Source organism: Pipistrellus kuhlii, unplaced genomic scaffold (assembly GCF_014108245.1).
Source record: "Pipistrellus kuhlii isolate mPipKuh1 unplaced genomic scaffold, mPipKuh1.p scaffold_m20_p_15, whole genome shotgun sequence".
Lineage (NCBI taxonomy): Eukaryota > Metazoa > Chordata > Mammalia > Chiroptera > Vespertilionidae > Pipistrellus > Pipistrellus kuhlii.
Genome location: NW_023425460.1, coordinates 14,981,959 through 14,992,482, shown reverse-complemented (window position 1 = coordinate 14,992,482; position 10,524 = coordinate 14,981,959). Strand labels below are relative to the sequence as shown.

Below are 10,524 nucleotides of genomic sequence, written 5' to 3'. Positions count from 1 at the left end.
AGATGAAAGGAAGTTCACTGGCATGGCCTTGAGTGCCCCCACCCCCAATATGTCAGTTGTGGATCTGACCTGCTGCCTGGAGAAAGCTGCTAAATATGATGACATCAAGAAGGTGGTGAAACAGGCGCCAGGCAGCATCCTGAGCTGTACTGAGTACCAAACTGTCTCCTGTGACTTTAACAGTGTCACCCCTCCTCTACCTTCAATGTTGAGGTTGGCATTGTCCTCAACGACCACTTTATCAAACTAATTTTCTGATATGACAGTGAATTTGACTTCAGTAATAGGTGGTAGACCTATGGTACATACGGCCTCCACGGAGCCTAAGAACTCCCTGGACAACCCTAGTGAGAAGGAGAGAGAATTCCTGGTGTGCTGCAGGAATTTTTAAAACATGCAATACCTAACTATTTAGTCAGGAGCACTGACCTCTTTCCCCCTTAGATTGTCAAATAAAAAAATGACAATAATCAATACAGCAATACCTGTCCAGTATGAATGAATCAAAGCTATACCTATTTTTTGTCAGATACCTCCCAAATATAATATTGTTGTATGCACAATTTTAATAGTTTATGTGTGCTATCAGATGAAAAAGGCTGAATATGTCTAATCTAGGTGTTAAGTGAAAGCAGGGGAGTGGGTTTTCTCATATTGATAGCTGCTGGGAGAGCACATGATCCTGATTGGCAGGTGGACATTAGGGAGGTCAGGTCATTATCTTGAGTGACACCTCTATAGTGTCTGAAAAAAAATGTAGGAACACTTGTCTCTGTATATGGTGTGCTCTGGAAAAGAGAATATATTATAAATCACATGTCACATGGTTTCATAGATTTTTTTTTTTACATGCAGTTTGCTGATAATGGTGAAATTTTAGTTGAGTCTACATCACCTAAAAAAGTGCTCAGGAAGTTCATCCATCCACTCTGGCCTTCTAGTGAGACAGCTTAATCCTGTAGAATTTTCAAGCAAAATAGCTTATTGACAGATCAAAAACAGCTAGCTTTTTTGCCTTAATCTTAATGGAATTAAGATTAGAATCTATCTCTAATTACAACTAAATGTTTTGTTTTTTTCTGGTCTATATTTGCAAGATTATCTAAAATACTAGATACAAACTTATATTGGTTAGTGAAACTCTACTCAACTTGTGCTTGAAGTGAGTGCTCTTTAAAAATGCTTTGGATGACAGTAGTGATGGATTAAAGCTGGAAACAAGACAGAAATTGGCACTACATTTGATAGAGAGTAGATGAATCATTTCAGGGTTAATATTCTGGCAGCAAAACACCCACTCTTAAACTTCTGAATGGATATAGATGGCTCAGTCTATTCAGACATCCTGGCAAGACTGAATTTAGGATCCTGGTAGGATGTTGGTTGGTGAGAAACATAATTTTCAGGGAAGTAATCACAAAGCTGGGTGTTGACAGCTTTGAGTTCAAATTTTATACTCTCTAATATTACATACATCACTCAATATCTGTGGATCTTTTTTTTTTCTACCTGTAAAATATGTTTCTTCATGTTTTGTCACACACATCTCATTGTAGTTCTCACTCAACTACTTCATACTTCAAGGACTAGGAAAGAATTAAAAAATTTTTGTGGACAAATTATAGTCATTCAGAAAACATAATTTTTCCCTACAAAATTCTTTACTTTTTGTGCCTGTTACAAAAATGAGAAAGTCTTAGACCACTTAGATACTAGAGACAGTGTGAAGCATGAGTTCAGGGTGAGCTGTGAACCAAGTTCTGTCTGTGGAGTCTGATATGAGTGTTATTTACTTGGCTTTGATCATTTCTGTGAGCAAGGGGGGAAATCTGACTTTTTCAGAAAGCCATTTTACTCTTTGGGTTCAGTATTGTGGCTGACAAATGGAGAGGTAAATTGACAGTGACTTCCAAGCTAAGAAAATTTTGTATGTTTACCACCATAGGGAGCCAGAATTTTGTCAGTTAGTATAATATCTATTTAGCTTTAGTTATTAAGGTTTCCAACTGAAAACACACACACACACACACACACACACACACACACACACGAACAAAACCCCAGCAAAATTCTATTGTTCTTAATGAAAAAAAGCCTTTTAAAAGCTAGAGAGGTTCACTGTTGGCACTTGCTGTTCCTGTGGAGGAGCTTGATGAGACTGTGTTAAACTTGTCAAGGGATAATGGAGAAATTCTTCCATCATCAGCAAATATTGAGTCAGCAGGGAGTTGGCAGAAGTCAGGAGGCCAGGTTGTGGGAAGGCGAAGTGTTTATGGCATCCTAAACAGGCAGCATAACATGGTGGTAAGGGGCTGGGAGGGAATCCTGGCTCAGCATCCAATATATATATACTACTGTGGCCAACTGACTTCTTAAGTCTCAATGAGCTCATCTGTAAAATGGGAGCATTATCACCTACCTTGTAGGTTTGTTGTGAGGCTTACATTAGGTAACGTGTTGCAAATATTTGGCAATGTCAAGGCCTGGCGTGTAGAATGTGCTCTTCCTTCTCAGGCGGCCTTCCTAATGGTCTTTCCTTTTTGGTCCTATTTGTAAATATAAATGTGTTGGTAGCTTTTCAGACTCTCTCTATAATATTACATAAATTACTTAATTTCTCTGTGGATCTTTTTTACTATCTATAAAATATGATTCACCATGTTTCTCTTACACCCATCTCCCTATCTCCTTGTAGTTCTTACTCAAACACTTCATATTTCAATTAAAGATCCCTGGTGTTCATTGCTCTCAGGAACGATTTTGAATCATCATTTACATTTTAGTATAATTTTAAGTCACTGATCTCCTTCAACCTCTGTTTGTAGTAGGAGTTCTAACTTAGATGCAGCATGTGCTACAATTCAGTCATTTCTAGAAAATAAAGTGGAAGACCTGTGGGAGTCAGTTGCATGAGATTCAGAGTTAGAACTGATCCCAAAAGGAGTTTGAAATGAGGGGCCAGGTTTGGGTCAAGGGCAGTGTCCAGGAGCAGAGGAGAGGGCTGTTCTCAGTATAGCACTATGTTAATCCTGCAGGCCTGATGCAGTGCCACTTAGCACTCTGGCCCACTGCCTTTGGGCAAACCTGAGGCCTGAGGTGGCTACTATTGGGGGCTGTGAATAAAATTCATGTTGGTATTGGCAGCAATGGGAGATGGCAACTTCACTGCGAACATTAGCACTGTCAGCATAAGGCATTGTGTGCTTTGGACCAAGTGATATTGGGCCTCTGTTGCAGCAATGGCACCATTTTCAAGCTTTGGTGGCTGTATGGAATGAAAGATAATTTCAATGTTTTTTTTTTTTTTTTTTTTTTTTGTCACTCATCCCACCAAGAAGTGGAGCATATTTCCTCATTGGTCTCATGACTTCTCTTGACCAATGCAATGTGGAAGAAATGATGCTGTGTAACTTCAGAGCTTGGATTCAGGAGATCTGCAGTGTTTCACTTCACTGCTTAAACACTCTTGGGATCCACTGCCCGTGCTGTGAGAAAGCCCAGGCAGCTCTGTGGAGAGGAGGACTGAGTTAGCACCAGTTGTCAGCCATGAGAGGGTTTATATGGACTGGACCATCCCAAGGTCTCAGATGACACCATGTGAAGCAGACACATCATTGGCCAACCCATGGACTCAAGGGAAGTAATAAATTCCCGATGTTTTAAGCTGTGGAGATTTGGAACAGTTTATAAATTCTCAAACAGCGACTATTTGAAGTGCAGAAAATAGTGCCAAAGAACTAAAAGAGAAAAAGAGAAAAATAGCAAACCTCATGGGATAGTCCAGAGGACTAATTAAGACAGGACACTTGAGATGCCTTCATATGACTTCCAGATTGTAGTGAAGAAACTTTGGGGGAAGATGGAATCTTCATTATAAGAAACGGATGCTAGTACCAACCTCCTGGTTGTGGTGCAGATTAAGTGGGGTAATGCGTGTGAACTAATTAGTGCAAATTTTGGCTTGGACTCAGTAAGTAGTAGCCATTATTGTTACCCTCATTTTATCTGAAGTTAGTCCACTAATTTGCCACTCAACAGAAAATAGCCACATTAGTTGTGTATACGTTTTATTTCCACGGCTAGGTGAAAACTCTCTAAGGGCCAACACTGTAGTTTGTATTTCTTTGTGTGATGTAGCTCTGAATAAATATGTGTTGGTTGATTGGCTAGGAGCAGGGCAGATTATATCTATTTTAGGATTCTAGTCTCCTTCACATCAGGCTCATGTGCCAGTTTGTAATTTTAGCTAAATTTTTAAAGCTGAAAGATAAAAACCAATTGAATCTTCACTAATATGGGCACTTATTAGAAGAATACATGATATCTCATGTATATTTCAGGTAGTACTGTAAATCCAAGCACTATATTGTCAAGGTTTTTTTTTGTTTGTTTGTTTGTTTGTTTGTTTTGTTCTTAGCTGAATCAGCTACACCCCTACTATGAGCTCCAGGTTGCTCTCTAGAGATATGCTCAGCTATGGTACCAAAATAGAGCTATAGTTACTGACAGAATAACCTCTTTAGGGCTTGTGGAGCTGAATCCTTATAAGTTGCATGAAACTATGATATAGTAGTAGGTGACTGGCCCTTTACCTCAATTACCTATTGGTCATTATATACTGTGCCATAATTGTAAGCGGTCACTGGGGTTTCCCAGCCAATCATCTGACTGTGTTCCCTGCACTGTTCTGTCTTTCAGCTGGGATTAGGGTATATAGTCTCATCTATTATGGCAACAACAGGTTTTGTGTGTGTGTGTAGGCATGTGTGGGTGACATGTGTCAAACATAAGGCTCTATGACCAATACAGCCCACGTTAGCTTCTTTTAGAATCTGGGCACTTATATCTATTCATAGAAAATTAAATCCATGTGTGTGGGGCAGTGGAAATTTTATCATTTTTCAGGAGGAACAATAAATGGTTTTAAACATTAGTTTAGACCAAGTATGTGAAGTCTCCTCCAACATATTCTATTCTTCACCAGGGATTCCTGGTCTAAAAAGAATGGAAAGACTTACTAAACAGTTCCTCTAAATAGAATGTGTGAAATGAGTAGCTGTGGCTCTTGACATATAGATGATGGGAAGAAGTAAATTATGTAAAGAATTATGTAAAAACCCTCCTTTGAATTTCAAATTAATGATTGGTTTTATATTTAGACAGTGTCTCTTTTCCAGGAGCTTAAAGCAGGGCTGTCTTTATAAACTTAATAATTATTTATGTGGTATCATTTGGGAAACACCAAGGAGAATTTTTTGCTTCAGTATAGTTTCTTGACTGAAATGATCCAGGCTTTGAAATCCCATCTTTATAAAAGTTTGTTCTTTTAGGTTAACTATTACCTCCTAAACTAGTCCTCTTTGTTGGAAGTAGGTAATTCAGTTTGTCACATGTTTTGGTGCAAGTTCTTTTAAAAAAAATTATTTTATTGATTTTTTACAGAGATAAAGGGGGAGGGATAAAGAGTTAGAAACTTTGACCAGCTGCCTCTTGCACACTCTCCACTGGGGATGTGCCCGCAACCAAGGCACATGCCCTTGACCAGAATTGAACCTGAGACCCTTCAGTCCACAGGTTGATGCTCCATCCATTGAGCCAAACCAGCTAGGGTGGTGCAAGTTCTTTTATTTAGCAATTCCCCCATAATGAGGTGTAGTGTGTGTGTGTGTGTGTGTGTGTGTGTGTGTGTGTTAGTGTTAGTCACAGGGTTACCACTGTAGACCACCATATAAATTTCTGCACAAGGCTTTATTTTATTTTATTTTATTTTATTTATTGTTGATACTATTACATGTAATCACAACCCCCCATTTACCCACCTCATAGGGCTTTATTTTTAGTCAGAACTCTTTTTAGGGTGCAACCTTAACATTCTTAATATAAAATAGAGAATTCTTTCAGTGATCATATTTTAAAGCTAGATAAGGATTCTGATTTGCCTAGCTGTTATCATCTTACTACTTCTGGGCCAATCACTGTAACCACAGACTTAAAGACTTGCGACCAGTCAGTGTAGGTCACATGCCTCGGAGATCCTGAAAGTGGGGAGGGTGAGGCACTGTGATTAGAAGCACCTGGAGTCAGGGAAGAGAGCTACCTGAAGATAGCAATGAGGTTGCTGCTGCCTTCCCTAGAAAAGGGAGAATGGGAAAAGTGCTGAGGGGACACAAATGATGTGAATCACCACACCCTTTGACTCAAAAGCATCTCCAGAATTTTATGGTGTAAAACAATTTATTCTAACTTGAAGGGCATAGGCAGTGCATATGGATCACATGTTTGAAATATGTGTACTCTCAGGGGAGAGATGATTCTGAAGCTGCCTCTCTGATTAAGATAAAAACACACACACACACACACACACACAAAACAAAAACAACAACAACAACAACAAAACAAACAAAAAGACAGTACCAAATAGATGCATTTGGCCACATGGTGCTATAATATAAGCGTGTCATATGTGAATGTGTTAATCATGATACTAAGATGTTTCACAATTACATATCAAAGGGGTATTTTCTAGACTATACCTTCTCAATAGTGGTGCTATTGTCTCCGAGAGGGTGAAGACTTATTGGTGAGGGGAAAACTTAGATATTACCGTATTTTCTGGCATATTAGACGACATTGTGTTCTAGTAAAAAGCCTGCTCAGATTGGCCAGAGTCAGAGAGGCAGTCTATTAAAAAAAGAACTGGTGTTGCCTCGGAAGTGGGGGGTAGTCTTATACAGTGAATATAGGCATAAACCTATGTTTTAACTGTAAAAATTAGGGAGTCGTCTTATACGCCAGAAAATATGGTGCAATGGCTGTTGACTTCCCAAAGGGCTATAGTACATAAACAGATATGCAATATAATGGGGGGTCAATTAGGAAAAAATACCTAAAAAGGCTCCTTAGATGGATAATAATGAAAAAAACAAAACAAAAGAGGTTGAGAAATACTATTCTAATCTAAGCAACTTAATGTATCTTAAAGAAATGTGAACCAGAATAAAACAGATAATATGAAACTTGTGATTAGAGATGCAACATGACTTGTTAAAATAGAACCTGGACTTGAATCCAGCTCACTCTCTGCTGTGTGGAAATGGACAAGTAACTTAACTTTTCTGCATCTTAATCTCCTAATAATGATTCTTTGCAGTCAATCCCTCCCTAAACCACTGGCCCCAGGCAACCATTGGTCTGCTTTGTCACTATAGTTTCAGGATCAGGGATTTTCTATAAATAGAATCATTGTATGAAGTCTTTTGTCTGACTTCTCTTTCTCATCATGGTTTTGAGATTCATGTTGTTGCTTCTGTTAGCATCACATTCCTTTTTATTGCTGAGTTGTGGTCCACTTACCATTTATGGGGCATTTGGGTTCTCTCCAGTTTGGGATTGGAGAAGCATAAAGAATAATGCCACTATGAAATTTGTGTGCTAGTCTTTGTGGCAACGTATTTTTCTAAACACTTTTTTTTTTCATACTTGATTTTTGCTGCCAGATAGTAGATATACTATTTGGTAAATACTTACATAAACTATATCATGAAAAACAAGACAAAAAGAGACAAGAAAAAAATTAGATGAATTTGATAAATTCTTTTTGAAATGCTGAAGATTATACAAGCATTTAGTACTACAAGTAGCATATTTCAAAAAATACTTGAAATGTACAAAGATGTATGAAGTTGAAAAAGGTACCCCAAAATGTGCAAAATAATCATAATAGGAGTGCATGGGAAGAGATCAGCCAAAGAACTATGCATACATGCAAAACTCATGGACACAGACAATAGGTTGGTGAGGCCTGGGGTGGAGGATGGAGGCAGGCTAGAAGGTTCAACGGGGGGAAAAGGGACATATGTAATAAATAAGTCTTTCAACAATAAAGACTTACTTTTAAAAATAGTGATAAAATGCTGTAAAACTTATGCATAATTATATAAAATACAAAATTAGGTTCAAAGTGTTTTGGGGCAAATGGGTTATAAGAATCTTAATTTATAATCCCTAATTCAGAATTTTAGACAAAAAATTAGGAAATTGATTATTAGTCAAAATACATTTCAGGTAAACACATTTTAGGCAATTTCCCTTCAGGAAAATTTCAGTATTAATGGAAAGGAATTTGGGCAATTTAATTGGACATAGGTGGCAAAAGAAGCGTTTGAAGCTGGATTGATTCTCATATTTCTCTTGCTGGCTGCCGGGTAGATAGAAGTGTCATTCATGGGAACGGGAATCCAGGAGTGGAAGGAGAATTTATGGTGGGCAGATAATGAGTTCAGGTTTATTTGTGGTGCTTTGATCTGCTTGGAAGACACCCAGGTAGAGGCGTCTACTAGGCAGATTTATGGAACTTGGGTGAAAATCTGGTGTGGAGATATGTACAAAGCCACTAGCACACAGGCGTTCAGATGTGTGTGAGCACATGGGGGAAACTGTTGGGTCTGGAGGACTCTAGGAGACTCTTATTACAGTGTGGCTTTCCCTCTGACCGCCTTCAGGAAGCTCCTCTAGATGTTCTGATGCACCAGGCATGCCCCCGTGCCAAGTACACATGGCTTTGCCTCACTCGTATGTGTCTGGGTGCTTCTAACAACAGTATGGTTTCATATATTTGATCCTCTACTTTGGGCCCATGCCTAAATTATGTGAATAATTAGAGGTTGGTGTATGTTAAAAGCTATAAAGAAAAACTTAAAAGTATCTCTGAAAATCACATAAATGCCACTGCTTCGGAGCTCCTCCCACAGAGGATAAAATAAGAAAGGAGTGGAGAGTGTGGCAGAGGCCTTTGGTGCTCCTGTCACCTCCCCACTGCCCACCTCTGATTTCAGCCACAGCTGAGGTAGATGGTTCTGGTGAACTCTGACTCACCTGTCATTACTCTGATGTTGGCCCTGAGGTCTTCTCTGGTGAACTCACCCTGTCATTATTCCCATGTCTGCCCTGAGGCCTTCTCTGAGTCTGTAGAACCCTATATGCAACTGCAGCACAGAGATGCAGAGGTGCCAGTGCTCCCCCCCACTCAGTGGGCATTGGGAGCCAGCCTCCCTCCCACTCTGTAGAACGGCATCTGTGATGGTGCGTGTACAACCCAGGGGTCATTACAGCCCTTCGACACCAGGAAGGTTGTGGTTGTACCACCTCTAGAAAAAGGACCCGTGAGACTAATAAAGAAAAATCTCCAAGAAATTAAGGAAAAACAAAAAACAAAACATCAGGCATTTCAAAATAGTGGGTACAAAGAGTGTTATTTTATTTTGAGTTTTTTAAACAGAAGTTGTCTAAATAACACCCCTTCTCCTCCTGGATCACGTGCAGGCTGTTAAATTGCTGGCATCTTGCCCCACAGGAGGCTGTGGTGTCTGGGAGGCGAGAGCTCCTTTCTGAGGTTTGTTGGGCACACTTGTCATGCATTGTGGCACTGCGTCCCGTAGATGGCGATAAATCTCCATCTTAGGAGCCTCCCTCCAGGCTTTAGGTCCCTCCAAACATTGCTTCCTAGTAAGGGAAAATGACAGGTATTTCTTCACAATCGACCGCTGAGAAAGCTCTTCCTTGCTTTAGTTCTTGAAAGGCCTTGGAACACTGGCGAGAGTCCAGTGTTTGGGATATCGAAGTCTAAGCGAGGAAGGAGCTGCTGCATTTGAGTCCCTGGAGCCGGGATATGCCAGCAGGAAATGCAGGCCTTCCAGAGCTCCCAGGACAGCTCCCTGCTTCTCCCAGGAGCTCAGTGGTTCTCAGTAGTTCTTATCCTTCCTGCAGGAGCACGTCGTTCATTCCACCACGAGGTAGCTAATGCAAACACGAGCCAATCTTTTTTTTTCTTTTTCTTGTCTCCCCTCCCCACCCCCTTCCACCCCCCTATATCCATGGGTCAAATGCTTTAGAAATCTCATTCAGCCCTTCCAGGTAGTTTGTATTATTATTCTGTTTTTGAAATAGATGAAATGCTTTGGTCAGTCAGGGGATTTGATTACTGTACTGCCTCCAGAACATGTCTGAACTCATCCTCAGGCCTCTGGAAATGGAGCCTTGTGGTGGGGTCAGGGATCCATGTCTGTAGGGAGTGTGGCTCAGGCCACGGGGCTCGGGCTGTTTGCTAGGAGCACGAGGGCACCCTGGAGAGGGTAATGAGTTCCCAAGAGAAACAAGGTGCATGTGGGAGCCAAGACAAGAGGTTTGTCCTTCTCGGTGCTACCAGACTGGATTTGGGACTGTGACGTGGGACTGGATTTAATGGAGGGTGTAATGCACCACCAAATAAACGCGTTAGGACTTTTCAGTTTTTTTTGTTTTTGTTTTTTAAAAAGCAATTGTGAGCAATTTATGTGCACGCTCCCATTTAGTCTCACACAATACTACCAGGTACAATGATCTCTTCTACAGATAAGGAAACTGAGGCTCAGAGTAGTTAAGTAACTTTCCGAAGGCCTCACAGAAAATCAGTGGCAGAACCCTGGTCTGTCCTACTCTGCCTTGCTCTGAGCCACTCTCTGAGGCAGACTCCTCCTTATATGGTCA

The 10,524-nt window shown here is 40.3% G+C and overlaps 1 pseudogene; it reads left to right on the top strand.

Annotated features, from left to right (window-relative positions):
• The first annotated feature begins 22 nt into the window (after window positions 1–22).
• The window catches only part of LOC118719007, a 146,507-nt pseudogene continuing 136,005 nt past the window's right edge, over window positions 23–10,524 (top strand).